The sequence below is a fragment of the Platalea leucorodia genome, assembly GCF_965183815.1.
Source record: "Platalea leucorodia genome assembly, chromosome: 18".
NCBI classification, from domain to species: Eukaryota; Metazoa; Chordata; class Aves; order Pelecaniformes; family Threskiornithidae; genus Platalea; species Platalea leucorodia.
In genome coordinates this window covers 7,173,913-7,186,672 of record NC_138840.1, presented here as the reverse complement: position 1 = coordinate 7,186,672, position 12,760 = coordinate 7,173,913, and positions in this window count along the sequence as shown.

Sequence of the window (12,760 nt, the reverse complement as noted above, 5' to 3'; positions counted from 1 at the left end):
GTGATTGACTGAGGTACAAGATGGGTGGAACAGCAATGCTAGCAAGAAGCTTCCCCCACTCCCCTCTTCCAAATCATATATTTTTCAAGTTCACATCAATTACTTGCATTTCCAACTGGATAAACTTGAATGAGAAGGCTTTCTGTAATCTGCTGACAAGACAGTGAAGCACTTTTTGTTAGCTCTTCCTGATGCAATCTAAATTGGGTGTTTGCAGGAAAGAAATCTAGCGTGGAGCTAGAAAAGATTAAAAAACAGAAAGAAAGAAAAGGAAGGAAAGATATTAAGTTAGAGCCTGTGTTAAGGTTCTAATTCTGGCCTCTTGTGCAAGGAACATATGCCTTTTTGAGGATACAACTGAATGAGGTGTAAATATGCTTGTGAAACAAAAGATGCCTGTGTGCTTGTATGGCTGCTTCTGGTGGAAGTCCTCTGAAGACTGGAAGTACCAAAGAGAACCTTCTCGCTAACAGGATCTGAGAAACGAGCGTGGTAGAAGAGAGCAGGCATCTGCATCCCCTGACATGGCACTCGCCCTTTTGGAGGGGGATCCCTAGTGGGAGAGAGACCTCACAGACAACCCTGCTACAGGCAAAAGCAGCAGTCAGCTTTAGCAATCAGCTATGAGATGTGGGTCCAGGCCTCGCTGGTTCTCCGGCTCACAAGTATGTCTTGCTTTTCCTAAGGGCTTGGGTCCAGCAGCCATGAGGTTTTATTTTAATGCTACAGCCTGTTACTGTGTGCAGGGAATGCATTGTGCTGTAGGTGTGTGTGCACATATAGACGTGATGCAAACTTGCACATCCATAACAAGCTGTGTGGGAGGCACTAGCATGTTCTTCATGTAGAAGCTCTAGTTAAGATGGTCGTTACCAGCTGAACTGTAAGCTTCCACAAGCCTTGACCACCCAATAGAAACCTCTGGGAGATCTGCACAAGTGCTGTTAATCTCTTGACGGCTTTAAGCAGCAGTAAACATCTATACTATCTGAACATGTTACATAGTTCAATAGCAAATAAAATTTCCTGCCTTAAGGAGCTTGGTATTAAGATCAATGGGAGTTTAATTAGGTTTTTGTAACTAGACAGCTCTGTTTCTAACTTCCCTGTGCTTTACACAGTGGGCTGCTCCCATGGCTGCTCCTGTTGCCACTCCAGCAGTATCAAACTTTGTGGGAGGTGTTTTGCGCATAACCATTTCTGTTTTCTTTGTGTTTGGTATTAAACACTCTATCTGCTTTTGTGCTGGGGAATTTTGACTTGCAGGCTGGTGTAGAATAAAGTCTGGCAGTAATGGGTAAATATTGTCTGGCTCACAGTTACAGTAGACCAATTTACAATAGAACTACTATTTCACTGTATCATGTATGTGTGCATTACATTATTATCACAACACACAAGAAAACAAAGATTTTTTTCCGTAGATATGGTCTTAAATATGATTACTTTAAAATACAAATAGAGATGAGTGTGTTGGAAGGCCAGAGATATTGCTGCTAAAGCACTAAGCTGGGCAGAACAGAACCAAGATTCAGTTTCCAGATCTGCTGCGCTTTCCTGGGAAACATTATTCTGTATTGCTTAATGTCTGTGCCCAGCTTTCTTCTTTCTAAAACAGGACTGAGACTTTGTACCTTGCACATGTGTTGAATATAGTGAATGACAGTCCATGTAGTTTCATGGAAAATAGTTCTTGTCAAAATGACCTGGTTTAGTTGTTTGAGGTTATAAATTTGGTCAACAGTGGTAACAGCAGAGCTATAAAAAGCTTAAACTATTTTAAGGTGTTTGGCTGCAAGCTGTATGGTATTCTGATAAAAGCTGGTTGAACACACAGTAAATGCCGAAGAAGTGTAGAATGGGGATTTTTTTTCCTAGTGCAATTGCACAGAAAAATCATTGCAAGGCTAAAACTTCAGGAAAGACCATAGCATAGGTTTATGCTAGTTCAGTCTTCACTGGGTGCCTTACCCTCTCTGCCACGGGGAGTAAGCAGGGCCTTGTCATGCACTGGACAGGACAAGGGGTTGGAACATCAGAAGCCAGATTGAAAATGCATGCTGTGTTCAGAAAAATGCTTGTGCTAGGTTGCAGTGAATCTTGTGCTTCCTGGGCTTCTAGGTTTAGCATGATTACACTTCCTAAACAGTTTGCAGTATTAGGAAACTTGGCATTACCTTCTTTTTTTGGCCTAAAGCCTCCTATAGTCCATACTTGTGTGAACTGCTAGCAAAGCAGGGTAGGATTACTCTGTTATCAACAAGGTCTATAGCAAAAAAGTCTCTTTGACCATGGGTTTAGATTATTTGTCTGCCTTTACTGTCATTCCCTGTTTGTAATTATCCCAAGGTGCTTGTGCTGAAATAAGGTGCTGTGAGAAGTAGGACCAGGTGATAGTGTGAAAAGCACTTGTTCCTTGTGAAAGTAATGAAGCAGTTTATCTGGGATTGAGAACTATGGAGTCATTCCTCTAGGAAAGAGGATGGAGAGAGACTCCATAAGAAATTTGCTGCTCTTTAAGTGAAGACAGTTGTAGAAGTTCTAGGAGACAGGTATGTTGAGGGATGAGGCAATGGTATCTGTTTTACCTTTGTGGATTGATGCTGAACTATTAATTGCATAAGAAAAGCTGGGGGAAAAGGGACTGAAATGCTGGAATTCTGAGTTCTGATAGATGCTCTGCTATCTTATGTTCAGGCTTTTCGCAAAGTAAAGAAACTGAGATAAGGTATGGGAAAGTGGGTTACGAGGTGCCCAAAAATACTGCCTTGTATGCGCACTTTTGACTGGGATTTTGAGTTTAATGCTGGATGTTTTTAACTCGGCAATGTAGTAATGTGTTTCTAGAGGCAATAAAACTAATGCCTTAAACCCAAACCTTTCACTGAGTGTAAGTCAGGAAATACTGCAGAGGAGCTAACTCTCAGATGTAAAAATAATATGAGGGCAAAATAGAACTGGCACTAAAGTGCCTGAAGTTATTGGAGAAGCCCAGGTTTGAATCTAAATTTAGATCTTGCTTGGGCCTATTCAGAATAGGTCATCGTTTTCATGTTACTGCCCAAAAAGGACCTCGGTTTATATGAATGGGTTTCTTATTGTGTGATAAGTAGAAAAACTTTGGAGAAAGGATTATTGGAGCATGTGTTTGGCAAGTGATGCATCTCCTTTGTCTTCTACTGGCTCCATCAACATGAGATGAGAGGGTATGCACTGTGACAAGGTCACTTGTGCTGTTAAAACAGCAGTGTTGTCAGTACCACTTCAGAATTTTAAGAATTGCTGTGGTTCCTGCAGTTCACACAGCAGCCTTGGCTTAAAGCATTACTCTGGACTATTAAACTCTCTATTGAAGCCTTGAAAAGATTTGAGTGCTTCAGATTTGTCAGTGCTTGGTGCAATGTCTCTGTAATACTCCAAGCTCAGTGCATGGGGACAAAGCAGGTGCGCCAAAGGGAAGATGTTTCTAATGTCATTTTTGCATGGCGAGATGAATGAAGTGGACTGGGAGGTGCGTAGCTTCCCCCTTTTAGCATGAGCAGCTGGTACTAATGGGGCTTCACAGGAACTCCCCGTCATCTGGATACGTTATGTTCCTAGGATGTTTGTGTGGGTTATTTGGTTCACAATCTCTTTGTGCCAATTGCTTGCAAGTGCACGCCTGCTGCCTACTATGGCGTTGTCTTTGGGTACCAGAAATTGAATAATCATCATAAATGTGGTACAGTCAAAATACGCCTGCATTTAGGCAGGTGTCCATGAGTAGTTTTCTTCTGAAACTAAATTCATAATGGATAAGAAAAAGAAAGCTTGATCAAAACTGTTGAAGACTGCATCCTAAATTTCTGCCAAGGATAGATATGCCACACTTAGTCTGTGGCACAGACTATGGAGTTTATTTGGCAGTGGCTTTGTTTGTAACATGTTTTCGGTTCTTTTTAAAATAAGATGCAAAACTGTCTGCAACGCATGCATAATGTTGGAGGGAAGCAGGCTAGGTGTTTGAAGAGAACAGGAGAGAGGGAGGTTCGTGCATTATGGAGCTCTGCAGATAACCTTGGCAGAGGCCACTTGCCTCTGACATATCGCTAAGCAGCTCCATTATGGGAGATGACAGGTCTGGGGGTAGGAGAATATAAAACTTGTGAAGTTAAGAGCTTGACAAACTGTTGCTACAACAACCTACCTTTGCACAAGAGATTTGCCGTAACAATAAACTTTAACAAGTGGGATTTGGGGACTGGCATGTTCCTAGTAAATCCTCTCAGACTGGCGGGTGTTTACTGCCAAGGCTTTGGGGAGCGTGAGTGATAGCTGGTCTCCCTTGGTCTCACGTAGCAAGCGGAGAGACCGCATTACTGAGGAGCAAACTTAAAAAGCCAAAATTCAGGCTGCCTGAAGCAGATGGAGAGTGCATACAGTCATTGCTACCACCTCAGCCCTGAATCCTGTGGTTAATGCTGTATAAAGTTAGTACTTGGGACAAGACTGACTGCATGAGGCTTGCAGTCTAAGCTCCTTTATGTAGCTCTTCATCAGGTTCTATGTTGCTTTTTCTTCATAGGATCGCTTGTGTTCAGAGCTTTTAATATGAGGAGAGCACATGCCCTCGCTCCAACCCTGTTCTAGGTACTGGGACCTGGCAAAAATCATTCTGTGTGCTCTTCTGGGGTTTAGGGGCTGCTACTGTGTGGCTGGCAAATTGGAAAAAGCCTGTTGAGTCACCCAGCCTGTGCAGCTGAAAAATCTGAGTTGGGAAATGATGTCTCAATAGGTGTTTAACCAAGCTCTGGTGTTCCCATGTAGAAGTGAAAAGCTTCTCAGTGGAACTAATTATGCTTGTTAGGCCTGACAAAGTCACTTCTACAATGCTGAACAAATACCAGTGAGATTTTAATTTGCTCCCACAATTATTTGTTTATGATACTAGAAAACTTAATCCAGGTTTGTTTATACCCAAGGAGCTCAAGTATAGCAAGAACATTAGCAGTTATCAGAAAAACAGCAGCAGGTTTAGCTGAGAAAGTTTCACTCTGATATCCTTTAGACTTCGTAGGGGCTAGATGCAAACCCCTTGGTAGATTATGTTCTTTGCCACAGGATTTTAGTCAGCCTCCAACAGCTGCAGCGAGATCCCTTTCTGGTGTTTCCTATGCTGGTTTCAGTATCAGCACCAGAATGTCCCATGACCCCTCTCCTGAAAGCGATTAAGCAAACCTTTGATCTGGTATTGCCTTGTCTTCACTGGGAGTCTCATCCTTGGTGCGTAGCTCTTCCAAAAAGACACATTCTGCTTCCAGTGCTACTTCAGGCCTTTCTATGCCCTTCCCATCAATGGCAAGGATATTTGCCAGAGCACAATGAAGCAGCTGAAGCCAGGTTTTCAGGAATATTGAGCTGCTGAGGAGTGCAGTCCTGTGAGTGTGTCCTGGTGCTAAATCCCATTGAGAACATTGGGCTCCGCAGGTGAGAATTTCCTGTTTGGCTCTTGTTTTAATGCCCGAAAAGGAGGGGTTTTTTTACCCAAAATCTACATTCTTCCAGCATGTGTCTTTGCTAGCACAAAATGACTCCTTGGGATCTTGGCTGTGGGTGCTTGTTTGTGATTCTAGGCACAAACTCCGAGGTTGGGAGGGCATGTACGAGTTGTTAGAGGATTGAGGTCTGCATGTTGTATGTTTTACTGGGTGTTGAGCTGCACTGACTAGCCTGTGCTAGTGTTTATTATGGGGGAGACTCTGGTTGAATTTTCTAGTAACTTCAGATGCCTCAACCTGTATGTCTGTCTTAGACACCTAAAACAGGCCTGATTTAAGGAAGAGTTATTGGAGAGTTGTGAAAATCAGGGTTGTTCCTGGTATCTTGGTTTACTGCAAATTCCTAGTTGCAGTTGGAAACCCAAACATTATTTTAATGGATTGAAGCCGATTCTGAAAAAAAAACTACTGGAGATTTTAGAACAATTTTTCTCTTTATTCAAAACTACCCAAGGCCTGCAAACGTATCTGTTGCCTGAAAGGAGGAGTGTTTTCCACCATATCAGTCTCAACAACCTCCTGGGTTTTGTGATTTGCAAGCTGTAGTGAGCTGAAAAACTTTGCAGCAGTTGCATGCAACTCCATCCTCCGCTGTTCTCCCAGGGCTTATCGAAATAGCAGAGGAATCGTCACACATCCCGGAGTGGCAGAGGTGATCATCAGCATTGATGTTCTGAGGGAGAAATGTGAAGTGGGAATTCAGGAAGCCCTTTAAAAAGTTCAGATGTCTGTTGGGTTTGCTTTTCTTTTGGTCTCCCCACACAGAACTTCCCACCTTGCATATTTAATTTGAAAATCAGCAATCTATAGGAGGAGTAGTTGCCTCTGCAGAAAGTGAGTTGACAGGTGACTGTTGAAAGGGCTGGTTCCACAGCTGGTGTCAGCTGAAATCAGTGGTGGTGTGCTGACTTAAGCTACAACTGTGCAATGTCTTAAGGGTCAGAGAGGAAGATAAACTTGGGGGATCAAAAAAAGTATCCATTCAGGGGAAGGGAAAGCCATGAGAAGTTGCAGACATCACTGTTTTTCCTCAGGCTCTGTGTTGCATGAGGCACTTGTGCTACTTCTGAGTGCAGAGGGTGATTCTGCTGGTATTCACAGCCCAGCTACCTCCTTGCACTGGCTTCATTTGTTTCCTCTTACGCTTGTGCAGTATGGGTAGGATGCCCTCAGGAAGAAAACACAGGATGAAAAACACATGAAAAATTCAAGGAATTTTTTTATTAATAATAATTTAAAAATCCCCATATGTTTACATTGTTATTAGAACCAAACAGTTGCATCAGCTCAAAGGTGTGAAGGAAAGCACTAGCACAGGCTGCCCAGGGCAGTGGTTGAGTCCGCATCCCTGGAGGTATTTAAAAGCTGGGTAGATGTGGTGCTTAGGAACATGGTTTAGTGGTGGACTTGGCAGTGTTAGGTTTATGGTTGGACTCAGTGATCTTAATAGTGTTTTCCAACCTGAATGATTCTATGAAATGTAATGTTTCTATGTTAGATGTTAAATTGAAGTCCCTCTCCAAGGCAGTGCCCGTAGCGCAAGGGCAGAGAAGGGAGTGGTGCAATGTCTTAGAGGCTTGGAACTCCATACACTGGGTATGAGTGTCTCTTGCTATGTGTAAAGTACAGCACCTGGCAGAGTGGCTCTGCCTGCTGTGAGCTCCTGTAGTAAGCTTCTGCTCTGAAGTGGGTGAACTGACCCTTGAGGAGGTGTGATGTAAAGCAGGCTGTGTGCCCTTAGCAGCAGCCCTTTCCACTTGACCTTGAGCCTGATTCTGTCTCACTCTTCAGATCTTTCTACATTACAAAGGTTTCTAGCACTTCCTTGTTATTGCTGGACCTGTTTGGACTCCGGCATAGGCAAGTCATCACCTGCTGCAGGCAGTGTCATCTGAAGTTGCAGAGGCTGTACTGTAATAAGTCTGAGTGCCTCAAGCCTAACGGGCATCTGTTAGTGCCATTGGACCTGTGCTTTCCTTGTTAGCTACAAGATAGTGGTTTTTTTTTGTAGACTGGGCCTTTGAATCTCATTCTTATGTCCTCTCCCACTTTCATTTTTCCTTTTTGGAAACGAAATGCAATGCTGAGGCAAAGACAAGAAAACACCCTGTTCAAAATGTCATTGTTGACTCTGGTGAGCATCTGTGCCAAAGCCAGATCCATGGCTAGGGGCTATTTGAAATAGTTTCCTGTCTAATGTAAAGCAGAGTGATGCATAACTTGGACTCCTGATGTGAAGGGCTGAGGAGATTACAAGAGCACCATCAAGATGCTTATGAGTCTGTCCTCACAATATTTGGATGCTTTCTGCCCAGCCATATGAAACAAACATTTGCCTCCCCTGAATGAGAGATACCTTGTCCATGGTGGAAGGAATTTCTGTGCTAAATTGCGTGAGATGTGGAAGGTCAGAGCATCTGAACATTCGCCCCTGAAATGGAGTGATGGGCGAAGGTTGCCACAAAATCCACAGGAGTTCCTTTGCTTCAGTGTGGGAATCGATGTTCTACAAGGAGCCAGATCCCCTGCTTGTAAATCAGTTCAGCTTGTAATATCTGTCAAGTGTTTGGGGACACCTGGGTATCTGATGCTGTATAAATGTCAGTTGTTATTACAGTTTCTTGCTCGGGTTATTGATTTCTCCCCTGCTGTTCTCACTGGGATGGAATGATTTGAGGTCTTTGGTAGATCAGCTCTTCCTCCTCCAGCTTGTCTTGCATACACCGTACTTTGAACCCCCTTCCCCTGAACTGCCGTGTAGTTAGCGTGTCTCATAACCAGATACAGCTTTCCCTGCTGTAGCTTTTTGCATCCCTTCAGCCCAGTATGTTAAACAACGCCCAGCCCCTCAGTACGTACCCTCTGGGGCACAGAATATCTTCTGTGATCCTTGTAGTAATGTTCTGTGGACTTTGTGTTCTGCTTTTCCTCCAATGCACACATCCATACCCGCTTACCCTTTATCCTATAAATTCTGCTCTTGTTTGAATGAAAATATGTTCAGATCTGTTATTTTAGTCTGAAGGACAAAGTTATCATTCTGTCTCCTAGCAAATGCGCTGCCCTAACCTTTGAAAGATCAGCTGTGAAATACAAACCTTTGACAGGATCTAATCCCTCTGGAGTCCCTGCGGTGTTTTAGTTTAGCACTCAAAGCTGCCTCAGTTAAGGGGGGGGCGGAATTATTATTCTCTCCTTCTCCCAACTCCAGAAGGTCTTCCCAGCCCCACTTTTCCCTGCTGTCATCATATTAAGAAACTTTCTTCACTACTCTAGAAAATGTTGAGCTTTTAAGGGCAAAAGGGCCCAGTTTTGTTTATGTAGGCAGCATTTATTGAAAGCACTGATATACAAGTCTTTCTCTTTTCCTAAATTAGCTGCACCAAAGGCAGAAAGACACTGGACTTGCTGGGTGGAGATGAATGTGCCTAAGTTAGCAGGGCAGGTGTTTTGCTGTCTTTCAGGGACACATGCTCTCTGAAGCTCTTTGGTGCTTTAAAAACCTTTCCTGACTTCCCCAAGTCACGTGGGTGCTTCCAAGTGCCACTAATGTGGCATGAGTGCTACTAGCCCAAGGAGCGTTCAGTCTGTTCTCCACTAGCCGTGCTAATAAAAACTTGTTTCACTGGTACGGCGAGTGCATGATGTTTTAGGCTACCTGTGAGCAGGTCTGTCTGGTGTTAGAAGTGTCACTAGCCATAGTAAGGAATAGATACTCAGCTGGTGTAAATTGACTATATGGTAGTAGCAGGGGATGTTGATTTATAGAGCTGAAGGTCTGGCTTGCTCATCTTTTAATTAGTATCAGATATTTGCCTGGAAGCTGTCCTTGGATCAGCATGTCGTTATGCCAGGTGCTTTGGAAACACAGCATAAGAGAGACTTCAGGTCCCAAAAACTTGCAGTCTGCAATTAGAGGTGACTGCTGCTTGAATCTCATCTGCTAACAGTTGCTCTGCTAACATGGAGTGCAGCTTGGATAATTGCCCTGAATATCACCCGGATAAATCTTAGAACCAATGCTTTCAAATACTAATCTGCTAGCTGTGCTCAAGCTAGCTAATTTAAAGCCTCTGTGGTATGTCAACTCCAGCTGCAGTTGTGTCATGTAGTGCCATGTAGATTTGACCAGTTGTGCTCAGAATCATAAATACGGTTAGATGACTTGACCAGGACAAAGAGCAGGTTGGTGTCAGAGGCAGGAGCAGAAATAACGTTTCACAGCTCTTCGGCTAGCATCCTGCCTGCTGCATCTGTACTTCGTCTGCGCTTCCTGGCAGCGTGTTACCAAAGCTAAACGGTTCTAACAGAGCAGAAAGGGCATGTGGTTCCTCTGTGCTTGGCAGGGAACTTGATACAAACGTGGGGAGGACAGGAAAGAGGAGTCATGTTCACCTAAATGTGAATGAGAGACTTTTATGGGTTTCTTTCCCTTTTTGGTATGCACTGGGAGCAAGGGGCAATAAATCGGACGATTTTTATATCTTAGCAAAAGCTGACGTTGCTAAAATATCACATTATCGCAAGCTGCCATAAATGAGCTCTTCGAAGAGACACAGCTGGACTCTGTGAATATGGAAGCAAAGTGATTACCGGAAGCCATCAGCTGGTACTGGAAGAACTGTAGGAAAGTCAATAACTTATTAGCACTAGTTTCTGGATTATCTGGTTTCCTAAAGAGATACCCTCCCCCACTGCTCAAGTAAACGGTGTTTTTGTTATGCAAACGCACAGTTGTCATCCCCTTTTATGCTCCCTGCTCAAAGTCCTGGTGTCTGAACAGAGTGAGAATAGGTCTAAGAAACGCCAAAGGCAAAGTAGTGGGTTTGTTTAAAAGTTGCTGCTGTTCTCCTTCTCTGCTTCTTGGAAATTATATCTTGTTCCAAAGATATCGGTGAAGGCCAAGAAGGCTGCTTAAAGGAACTGCCAACAGAGCCATCCTCTTTGGTGCCTCTGAATTTCTCTGGTAATGACCCTTGCAATGGTGAATGGGATACCTGAAATGCAGCAATACCCCTGCTTCATGCCATTCTGCTGCTCTGAACGAAGCCAGGTATTACCATACCTAATGGCAAAGGGCTTTTGATATTGTTCCAGAGGATTCTTATGCTGATGCCATGCCTTGCATTTAGGAATGGGTGATGCTGACCACAGGAATACTCTGGCATGCCTACATGGGTCGTCTGAGAGGGTCCTCAGAGGTGATGTCCACGGCAAGTGAAAATGCAGACTGACCCTCTTAGTCTCTGTGTCATCTATGATTTAGGTTGCAATCCACAGGTATTCCTTCTGGCTTGAGACTGTTCAAGTACTACTTCTGACAGAGCTGTCTGGTAAGGGTCCTCGGCATCCAAATGTGCTTTGAAGATGACAGTGAGAAATAGTTGAAGGAAGTGAATGATCTCCAAAATAAACATCCAAGTCAGACAGAGATAATCCCTGTGTGTCTAGAGCATGAGAAGAAAGCATGTGTTCTGATGGTGAAGTAGCAGGGAGGAATGCAACATTTGTTGTCTTCTTGGGGTGGAGAAGTCCCTGTGTTTAATTACATTGGGGTGGGTACCAGGTATGCAAGGAAGAAAAGCTATTTGACTGTTCAAACTTGAGGGAGAAGAGGTGCTGTCCCATGCTTCCCAGAGCCTTCTAAACACTTTGTGTAGATATTTGGCTACTCTAGAAAACTCTTGTAAACTGTACGAGGGTAGTAGATAAGAGGAGCTTGGTGCTTGGATACTGGGTTTCACAAGGGGAATTCTCCTTCGCTTCTGTCCTCCTTCACATACACTAAATTAATTTACTTACTTGATGGACCATATCTCTATCACCAGGAAAGCAGAATGTATACAGCTTTTTATATACCTATTTCTTGCACCATTAAACTATTCTCCCTATGACAGAACCTATGAATAAGTTCCAAGAGGTAACCTGGAGTGTTTTAGGGCATAGCTTTCTGTAATAAATATAGATTTATATCTGCACTTGGCAACTCCTTAATATGCAACCCAGTAAAAAAAAAAAAAACTAGACTTATAAATTACAGTGGTAATAAAGGAGTGGCTATATCTAACACTCTTCCTTTGTCAGAGCCTTCCTTCGTGGTGGGATGGGGTCACGTGTTGCTCAAACCCTTTGGCCCTGGTTTGTGGGTCAGTATAACTTGTGGAAATTAATGAGGCTCGTGGGCTCATTACAGCTGTGTAACAGAGGAGGCTTGTCCAGAGGCAGCGTGTGTTTGTAGGAGCAGCTCTGCTGCATGCCCAGTTGCTTTGAAACCTGTGAATGATCGTGGCCAGATTTAACAAAGGGGCTCTGGTCTCAGAGCCCTTGCATTTTTACAGCCGTTTTGAAAATGAGCAATTCTTAGCTGGGTGTTCCACCTCCAAGCCCTGCACTTCACATTTTGAAAATTGTCTGTGCCCAGGCCCTTCACGACCTGCTGTCTCCCCTGCTGCAGGGGGGTGCTTCCAACAGTCTTCCCTTCTTCTCACCCTGCTACCAGCAGATGAAAAAAAGGGGGCAGGAAGCTGGAGAGAAAAAAGCTTATTATCAAAATTTGTTTAAAAAATTTAGCACCTCTGCTGCTGCTCCTCTGTACTGAGTACACATGAGGGGGTAATTTATGTCCTGAAATTACAATCCATATGAATTAGCCTGGCACAAATACATCATTTCCTAACAATATAGACAAGATGCTTCAAGGAGTGATGATGAGAACGTCCCTTTCCTATATATTCTGCTTCTCCTGCTGAGTAATTATCTAATCATTTCCTTGTAATGATATAAAAGGATTTTTATACCCCCCCTCCCCCTATAATGCAACAAGTGCTGCTTGGAGGCTGTGGTGTAAAACAAGGCCCAGAAATAATGGTGGTAGATTGACTTCTGTGATGACACAAATGTGCACCCTGGGGACAGTACCCTGCCCAAGGTTAGGCTTTAAGGGAGTGTCCATGTGGGAAATGAGTGGTGTCAGCTGGTGCGATGTGTGGTTTGGGGTAACTTCCTTCTCTTTCATTTCAGGAATGAGAGACTTTCCATTTACTGCAAGATGAGGTCTCAAGTGTGAGTGGTTACTGTCGGACCACTGATGTTCCACGTGCTCACGCATCTTGTTTCAGTTACGGTAGCTTGTGCTACTTACCCACACCTTAAGATGACTTTCAACTTCTTTGCTATGTAGTTTCTTTACAACCAAAATTCTTTATCAAAGCTGCCTTCCTCCC